Source organism: Marmota monax, unplaced genomic scaffold (assembly GCF_021218885.2).
Source record: "Marmota monax isolate L192 unplaced genomic scaffold, Marmota_monax_Labrador192_F-V1.1 WCK01_AAM20220418_F8-fsc00040, whole genome shotgun sequence".
Classification (NCBI taxonomy): domain Eukaryota; kingdom Metazoa; phylum Chordata; class Mammalia; order Rodentia; family Sciuridae; genus Marmota; species Marmota monax.
Window position 1 is genome coordinate 12,320,280 of NW_026692782.1, and position 9,480 is coordinate 12,329,759.

Below are 9,480 nucleotides of genomic sequence, written 5' to 3' on the forward strand. Positions count from 1 at the left end.
GGTATATACTTAGCATTGTCGTTTTACCTACATATGCTATTCTTGGGGGAAAAATTCGTTGATTTAAAAAATGTACATTATTCAATTTTATAGTTGTATTTGTTTAGAGAAGTTTCAGAAAGATATGTAGCAGGGGGTGGGGGGAAGTCCTTCCTCTTACATCTTTGAGTCATGCAGGCCCTCTAAAAAGTTGGGCTATGTCAGCCAGGTCCATGAATGGTCCATCAGGAAGGCTGGGGAAGGGAGCAGTTCATGGATCAAGCTCAAGGACGTTACAAAGAAACTGAAAATTATGCTGTTCATGAGTCATCAACACAAGTTACCCTCTCGTAAAGTATATATTTCATAGGCAAATGGCATTATTTTTGCAGAAGTTATACATTATGCTGGCAATACATCAAGGAGCACATGTGGGAACTACTGCCACAAGACACACATAGGAGCAGCTGTGTGTGCTTGTCTGACATGATTTCTGGCAATGAAAAAACTAAAGAGAAAACATACTGCCATTTGCACATAATAGTATATAACTGTCCCTTGGTATCTAGGGGAGATTGTTTCCAGCCCCCACCTTCCCCAGATATCCAAATCTGCAGATACTCAAGTCCCTTGTATAATGGCACAGTATTTGCCTATAAGCTACACAGTGCTCCTATGTACTTCAAATCATCTTTAGACTACTTTTAATACCTAACACAATGCCCACACATCACTTCATTCATATGGATTCTGCACAGCATTCAGTACATGGCAAACTGAGGTTTTGCTTTTGGAAACTTTCCAGAATAAAAAAGTACTTTAAATCCATGGTTGGTCGAATCTGCGAAAACTGAACTCACAGATAAAGAGGGCCAACTACAATTAAATATAATTCTAAAGGTGTCCCAAGTGAAGGAATCAAAGACCTAGGATGAGAAGAGCTGATCAGCTGTGGTCTTACCTACGTCCTCATTGTCTGCTAAATGCATGGTTGCTCAAACATCCTTATTTTCCAAACACAATTTTCCTGGTAAAATTGTTTTTATCAAGGGAAGTGTGAAATATTCTTTAAAACTCTGGATAGATATCTAAACTGTCACTGTTGTGCTTTATCATCCTCCAGCAAGTGGCTATTCTGCAAAGGTAGTCCTAGAGCCTAGAGACTTCTCTGACAGTGTATGGGAAACCAGCCAACACACAGGTTGTCTTCCCCACTGAGCACACACCACACTCAAGGACAGGAATGCACCTACAGAATTACTAGGCTGAGAAGTTTCTAAGACTTGCTTTAATTTCAACAAGGCTGAAGCCTAGGAAGATTTGTTGGGTACCTACAGCTGCTGCTGTACCCCAGTGGTATCTGCTTGGCTCTTCCCTTCCTAGCCCACAACTGCTGGTCTTGCTGGTTCTATGGCCCTAGAGCCAGGTGGGCTTCAGCCACTTCATCTGAGGCTGCAAATGGTCCACCAGGGTGTGACTGCCACACAGACTGACCACAGCGGTGATTGCAAGCTGCTCTTGTAAAGCTAGACAGCCCATAGGGGTGGGAAGGATCCCTCCTAAGACTCCTAAACTATAAGATGAAGAAAGCAATGATGCTCTTGCAACTGCAGGTGCTAATGTGAATCACCTATGAATCTACCCCCAACCCCTTAGCAGTCTATTAGCTAACGGGGAAGAGCATGTATAGCTGCCAGAAAACAGTGTGCCTGTAGATGAATGTTCTGCTTCTTTTGAGTTCCTCCAGGTGGATGATGGAATGGGATCCCCCCATTTCTCTGCCCCCAACTGGCTCTGTTATGGAAGATCTGTTTGTTGCCTGTCTATTTCAGTACAATGAACATAACAGCCTAGGAGTCCAGCAACAAGGGCTTCCTTTCTTTCACACTGCTTGCCAAGGAAGGAGGATTCCAACTCATGAGTTTTACTAATAAGATGTAAAAAAACTTATCACCCCATTTCAAAAGCAAATAAACAAGTAATAAAGATGCTCAAAGCAAAATGTTCTGGTGTTGGAGATCCTCACCAAACAAAGGCAGAACTAACAAAGTTGTCCATAAACTAAGCTATATCTCTGCTCTGCTTCCCGGTCTCAGGAGTTAGGTGCTCAGTGTGAAGATGCCAGCTGCCAAAGCAGCCAAGCAACGCTCATAGTGGGGTGACTGTTCTCTACCAAATTTCTTCCTGGGGCCTTTGCTTCTTCCAGGAAGCCCAGCTGCAGTCATTTCACGCATCCTACTTTTAGATCAAGAAGCCAGAGAATGAGAAAGACAATGCTACCTAGCTCAGAGGCCCCTGAACCCCCATCCCAGAGCCCTCGAGAGGCAAGTTGCTTTCTTAGAGTTGTCCAATAAGCTTGGAAACAAACCCAGACTTCTTGATTCTGCAGCTCATTTATCTCAAGCACCAAATGGCCAATTACTAAATGGTTCCACAGGGATTTCTGACAGCACGTATAGAGGAAGTGAGTGCTCAGGTGAAGCCCAAGGCAAGGCCAAGTCTTTAGGAAGCCTCTGATATTCCATGAGCAGGTTTTCCTAAAGAGGAGCAGAAGGGCTGCTGCCCAGAAGCGAGAGGTGGGTCTGTCAGATGCAGGCTTCCCTGGTGGCAGCTGTGCCATCTGGACGACTCCTCTGTTTTCAAGTTTCATTAGTGTAAAATGAATTTAATAATACCCCCCTCACTCTTTAGTGGGAAGTTGCAAGAATCAAACAACAACATTGATTAAGAAGGTGGTTTGAAGAAATAATGTACAATAGGAATTTAACAAATTATATGAATCAGAGGAACTCAGAGCAACCACAAAAAGAAATTTTGGGGTAAAATTTTTAATCTAGACTTGGTAACAGTGATGGATGCCAAAGAATTTATACACATTTTCTTAGATATAATAATGGCACCACAGACATTTAATGTCTTTAGAGATCACACTGAATTATGTAGGGATAAAATGTCACGATGTCGGGTATTTGCTTTAAAATACATCAATGGAAAAAGGAGGAAGAGCACAGATTTATGTGCAGCAAATGCTGATAACAGCTGAAGCTCACCGAGATGTATGTGGGGGTCCATTCTACCCTCCTCTCTACTTTAGTGCATATTTGAAATTTTTCAGATTCAAAAAGCATTTAAATAAACAATGCAGAATTTTCTGGGACATTAGTCAGCTTTCTGATTGTCACGTCCAGAGCACAGAAAATCTGTTTCCTCCACAAGGCCCTTTCAAAGCGGTCATCCAGAGGTCAGAGGGCAAGGACTTGGGAAGAGGCCAGGAGAGGCCAGGCAAGGAGCCCAGCTGCAGAGGAGATAAAAGGAAGTATCCTCCTAGAATCCCCTACCTGGGAAGCATCAAAATGTCAGGCAACGTGTAAGGGTAAGTGCATGCCTTGCCTTGGACCTGAGTTTCATATTTATCTTTTGCCACCAAGACACTGTTTAGCACAGTCACAGAGAACAAGGAAACACACACACACACACACACACACACACACCACTGAGATCCAACCCCCTGGGGGAGAGCTACCTGGGACCCACAGGATGCATGTATTTTTGCCATGGGTTTGATGGACATCTCAGGGGCTAAGGTCTAGGAAGGGGAAAGGGCAAAGGCAGGCAAGGAGATTAAAATTTTATCCAAGGCAGGGTCTGGTGAGTCAGGCATTTATCTGGGAACTGACCAGAGCAATGAACTCTTGTCTTCCATCCTAAGCCCCATTCCTGGCCATTAAGTATTAGATACCAGAAATAACCTAATGGATTTCCCCGAAGACCACAAAAGGGCTTTGGGTGCTCTAAGACAGACAGGGTAGCAGTGGTCTAAGGGAGCGCCCTGGAAAAAGGGTTGTGGGTTTGAGTTCCCACGCTGACTAACCCAGTGGCCTTCAGCTTCGGTACTTTTCCTTCTCTGCAAAAAGTAATGGTTGGGCTGATTTTACCTCCTCAGCTGCAAGATTTGGGGGCATGTTTCTGGCTGTCATGCATCTCCCCTCTCATCACGACTTAAAGTTTCCTAAGCATATTGAGTAACTCAGTCGTCCCCCCCCCCAACCCCGCCCGGTGTTCTGCTGCTTGCCCCTCGCCTTGCTCTCCTCCACACTTCGGGCAGGGAGCTACACCGGAGTGCTGGCAGATTTTGACCAAGGAGGGGAGGCAGGGTGGGCAAAGCGCCTGCGTGAAAGTTGTGGGCATAGGGGACCGCGGGACTAATCACTTCAGATTGGGGTTCGCTCTACCCCGGGGAGATCTTGCACGCACCACCGTGGCTCGATGTTCCCTCGGTGATAAAGCGGGAGAGGTTCCAGGTCCCCAGACGAGCCAGGGAGAGAGACTTCGAAGTGGGGACCGCGCGTCTCCAAAGGCCGGGCTAGGGTTGCTCTGGCGCTCAGCCTTCCCGAACGCGGGGAAGAAAACCCAATTCCAGGCGGTGCGCTCTGGGGCTGCTGGGTGCAGCCCCAGTGGTCCCCACCCCCACGCCATCTCGTCGCTGCGCGCTCACATGCCCAAAGCCACAGCTCCGGGGAACTCCTGCGTGGCCCTGCCCTCCCACCCCTGAGAGCGCTCCACATCTCAAAAGCCAAAACTCCGGTCACAGTCGCAGTCCCCAACGTCGCTGTCCCCACGCTGCACCCTCTGAGGCACCCAGCGCGCAACGAGGCTCCACGGGCTGCGCCCTGCCGGGCCACAGGAGCTCCAGTCTAGCAGGGAGCCGAGCTCCGGGGCGCGCCAGCCGCAGCGCCTCCCCCGGCCCGGGCGAGGTGGGGCTGGCTGGGCGGGGCCCCGGCGTCGGAGGGGACTCGCCAGCCTGCACGTCCTCGCGCGCTCCCCGCAAGGAGCCTTCGCTCAGCGGGTGCCCACCGCTCAGGTCCCGGGAATCCGGACTTGGGCGGAGGGGCGGCCCGGTGGGGAGCCGAGCCTGGAGACCCCCGGGGACGCCCCAGCTTTCCCTCGAACCGCCGTGGGAAGGGTGGCGCGGGACGCGCGCTCTTACTTGGCAGCAGGGGTCCGCTGTGGCCGGGCCGGGACTGGGCTCTCCACGGTGGCCCCTCTCCGCTCCCGTCGCCGCAGCTGCAGGCAGGGTTCTCCGGCCGTTCAGAAGAGCGAAGGCGAGCCCCAGCCCAGGGAGCCGCGCGCCAGAGTCGCGGCTCCGCTCTTTCCCCCGAACTTTTAAGCCAAATCGGGCGGCAAACCCCTCCCTGGACCCACCCCCTTGGCCGACTACGGTCACAGCCACAGGCCGGGCCTCCAGCCCCCTTTGTTGTAATTCGAGAGCGGCCACTCCCGGGCCAGAGGGGGCTCTGCGGGGGAGGCTGCGCGCCAGCCAGCGGGGCAGCCCTTCCCAGGCTCTTCGCGCCCAGGTTTCCGGAGTCGGAGGAGCGGGCGGGAAAAGGGTGCACTTTTCCGGCAGGGGAGACTCCCAATCCCGACCCCACAGCGCTCCTGAATTTAACCCTTCGATGTCCTCATTTACCAGTATCATCCAGTTCCATATCCAAAACCCTAGCCCTCCCTGGCACTTAGTAGACGCTCAATAAAAAGTAAGGCATGAAAGTGATCACAGATTTTCATCTATCTCGCTTGGGTTTCACTTCCCTTCACCTGTAGGTGGAAACAGATTCCGAACATGAAAACAAACAGCCTCCTTTCTGCCAGCAGACCACATCTGAGTCTTGGCCTAGTCTCTCTTCTCTCAGGACCAGTCTTCTCCTTTGCAAATTAAAGGCTTTGGATCCTGTGACCTCTAAGTCTCCCCCCCACACACATATCCCCACTGCTGCACCAGGCCCCAGATTAACAAACCCTGCACTCCAGAAATTGAAGGAGACACAGCTAGGGGGTGGACATGGTGCAGAAGGACATAACATGTCTGGCTCTGAGGTTTGCAGTGGGGCTCTCTACTAAGGCCAGGGAAAGCCCTCTGTACAGATTGCCCTTCCTGCAAGAGCAAGGCTTTGCCTGTGGAAGCAGCCAGTTCTAAAACAAAGGACCAGCTGGGGGTCCTCTGTAAGAAGGGAACTGTCAGCTCTTCTAGGACAGACACTGACTTTAGGGTGGCAATCCTCTCAGGACTCCTCCTCAGTCCTCTCCTCTTCCCTGTGCCCTAGGCAGAGCTCTACACCAGCGGTGACAGGTGGTGAGTACCAGGTTTCCCCTCCCACCCAGGCTTCTCTCCTCAGTCATGGGATTGCAAATCCATCCGCCATTTAACACCAGGACATTTCCTCCTTGGCCTCTGGACATTTCCATGACCATGGCCAACTCCAAACTTGGCACCCCAACTAAAGCCCACTCCAACCCCTGAGAGATCTCAGAGGCAAAAATGGGGGCTTCTCAGGCCCCTTGAGATGTGAATTAGCCAGGGGTCTCACAGAGGACCAGTAGAAGAGGGGGTGTGATCATAAGAAGTCAAGGGGAGATGTGTTTGGTGTAGGAACAGTTCAGTATCTCAAGTGTGGCAAGAAACTATGATAGAATTATGTAGAACTTACTACACCCAATACAATTTCAGTTGAAAATTAAAACACAAAACAACAACAACAAAATACACAGTAGTTCCAGGGTCCTCAGAATGCAATCCAAACCTGTTGGTGCAACTGAAAAAGTGACTTGGTCATTTCCAACATACCTGTCTCTCAACTGCACACTCCTCACTACTGTTGGCCTCCTACCTGCTGTTTCATCCCCAGGACCTTTGACCATACCATTGCCTTGTTGGTTGTCTGCCTAACAACACCTAGTTCTTTGAGATGTCACTCAACTATCACTGTCAACATTTTGTACAGTGCCTGCACACAGCAAATGCTCAATAAATGCTGGTGGAACTGAGCTCTCTCCTCTTCCCTCTCCCTTTTCTCCCATCCCTCCACAACCAGTCCAAACCCTCTTGCTAAAGCATTAACTAATAAGATATAAAATGAAAGGAAACCAACTTTGAAAACTGTTTTGTCTAGTTCTGACAAAAAGCAAGCTTCTTGTGAAATAATTAGAACATATGAAATTGTAGTTGCTGGATCCTATGGTAACTCTACTTTTCATTTTATGAGATAGGAAATGATGGTTTTTTTTTTAAGAGAGAGAGAGAGAGAGAGAATTTTTTAATATTTATTTTTTAATTTTAGGCAGACACAACATCTTTGTTTGTATGTGGTGCTGAGGATTGAACCTGGGCAGCCCGCATGCCAGGCGAGCGCGCTACTGCCTGAGCCACATCCCCAGCCCGGAAATGATGTTTCGATACATGGATACATTGTTGAATTATCAAATCAGGGTTTCCATCACCTTACACATATTTCATTAATTTGGGGCGGGAACATTCAAAATCCTCTTCTCTTTTGAAATATACAACACATTATTGATAACTAGTCACACTCTGTGCATAGAACACAAGAACTTGTTCCTCCAATCTAACCCTAGCATTGTGCCCATTGACCACCCCCTCTCCATCTCCCTTTCCCCTGCCCTCTGCAGGCTCTGGTAACCACTATTCTATCCTGTTTTAATGAGATAACATTTTTATGTTTTACATAAGAGTGAGATGATGTGGTATTTGTCTTGCTGTGCCTTGCTTATTTCACTTAACACAGGGTCCTCCAGGTTCCTGCATATTGTCACAAATAACGAGATCACTGTGTGTGTGTGTGTGTGTGTGTGTGATTGTTAAGAAATGTCCCCTGAAAAGATCATGTTTTGGGCTGGGGATGTGGCTCAAGCAGTAGCGCGCTTGCCTGGCATGCGTGCGGCCCGGGTTTGATCCTCAGCACCATATACAAACAAAGATGTTGTGTCCGCCAAAAACTTAAAAATAAATATTAAAAAAAAAAATTCTCTCTCTCTCTTTCTCTAAAAAAAAAAAAAAAAATCATGTTTTTAAAGCATGGTCCCCAATGCAGGAAGGTTCAGGTGGGGCCTTTAGGCAATGATCAGAGCTCTAACCTCATCAGTGGATTAATCCACTTGGTGGATAAATAACTTAATACACTACTGAATTTACCATGTACCACTGTGGACTGGACAGAACTGGAGGAAGTAGGTCACTGAGGATATGCTCTTAGATACTAAACCCTGTCTCTGGTTCCTTGAGCACGCATACTCATTCATATTCCCCCCCCCCTTTTCTCTCTGACTCCCTCCCTCTGTGTCTCCCTCTCTCTCCTTTCTGGCTACCATGAGCTGAATTGTCTTCCTCCTCCATGCCCTTCCACCATGATGTTCTGCTTCACCTCAGTCCAGAGTAATGGAATTGACCAGCCATGGACCGAGAGCTCTGATCCATGTATCAAAACATTATTTTGTATCTCATATCTACCATGAGCCCCAAATAAACATTTTCTCCTCCAAGTTGTTCTCATCAGGCCTTTTGGTCACAGTGATGAAAAGCTGACTGACACAGTGTTTCTATTGTGTATCACATTTTCTTCCTACATCTGTGTCCATCTGTTGGCGGACACTTCAGTTGATGATATATTTTGGCCATTGTGAATAGTGCTGCGGTAAAGATGGAAGTGCAGATGTCTCCTCAACATACTGATTTCATTTCCTTTGGATGTATACACAGTATTGTGGTTGCTGGATCCTATGGTGGTTCTACTTTTAATTTTTGGAGAAATCCTCATACTGTTTTCCACAGTGACTATACTAATTTACATTCCCACCAAACAGTGTGAATCTATAGATTGTTTTGGACAATATGGATATTACTACTGTAATATTAATTTTTCCAATTCATGAATATAGGATGTCTTTCCATTATTTGTGTTCTCTTTAAATGTTTTCGTAAGTATTTTATATTTTGGGCATAGAGTTCCTTTATTTCCTAGTTAAATTTATTCCTAAGTATTTTATTTGTTTTTGCAGCTATTGTAACTGGGTTGTTTTCTTAATTTCTGTTTCAGTTAATTTGCAATTGGCAAGAATAAATGATACTGTTTCTTGTATGTTGACTTTGCATCCTATAATTTTAAGGAATTGATTTATTAGCTTTAACAGGTTTTTGGTGGAGTCATTAGGCTTCTTATGCCGTAATTTAGCGCCTTTGTGTTCAATTTGGATGTCTTTTATTTCTTTCTCTCACCCAATTGCCCTGGTGAGGCCTTCCATGACTGTGTTGAATGGAAGAGATGAAAGCAGACATCCCAAGTTTAAAGGAAAAGTTCTTGACTTTTCCCTGTTCAGTGTGATGTCACCCGTGAATTACTTATACGTGTCTTTGTGGTGTTAAGCTACATTCATTCTATGCTTAATTTGTTGAACGTTTTTATCATGAAGAACTTTTGGATTTAATCAAATTTTCTTTTGCATATGGAGATGATCATATGATTTTATCCTTCCATCTGTTAATGTGAGGTACCATGTTTATTGATTTGCCTATGTCAAACCATCCTTGCATTTTTGAAGTGAATCACAATTGATCATATAATGATCTTTTAAATGTGCTGTTGGCTAATATTTTGTTGAATTTTTTCTATCTATATCCATCAAGGATTCTGGTTTGTAGTTTTCTTATTC

General features: G+C 46.7%; 1 protein-coding gene across 2 annotated transcripts in view; it reads right to left on the reverse strand.

Annotated features, from left to right (window-relative positions):
* Positions 1–5,126, reverse strand: part of Loxl2 (lysyl oxidase like 2) — an 84,978-nt gene extending 79,852 nt beyond the window's left edge. Inside the window, exon 1 of one of the 2 annotated variants that reach the window (XM_046447688.2) lies at positions 4,967–5,126. The gene's annotated coding sequence lies outside the window, so the exon portion shown is untranslated. The remainder of the gene's footprint in view (positions 1–4,966) is intronic. The other variant, XM_046447689.2, reaches the window with a different exon arrangement.
* Between the last annotated feature and the right edge of the window lie 4,354 nt (positions 5,127–9,480).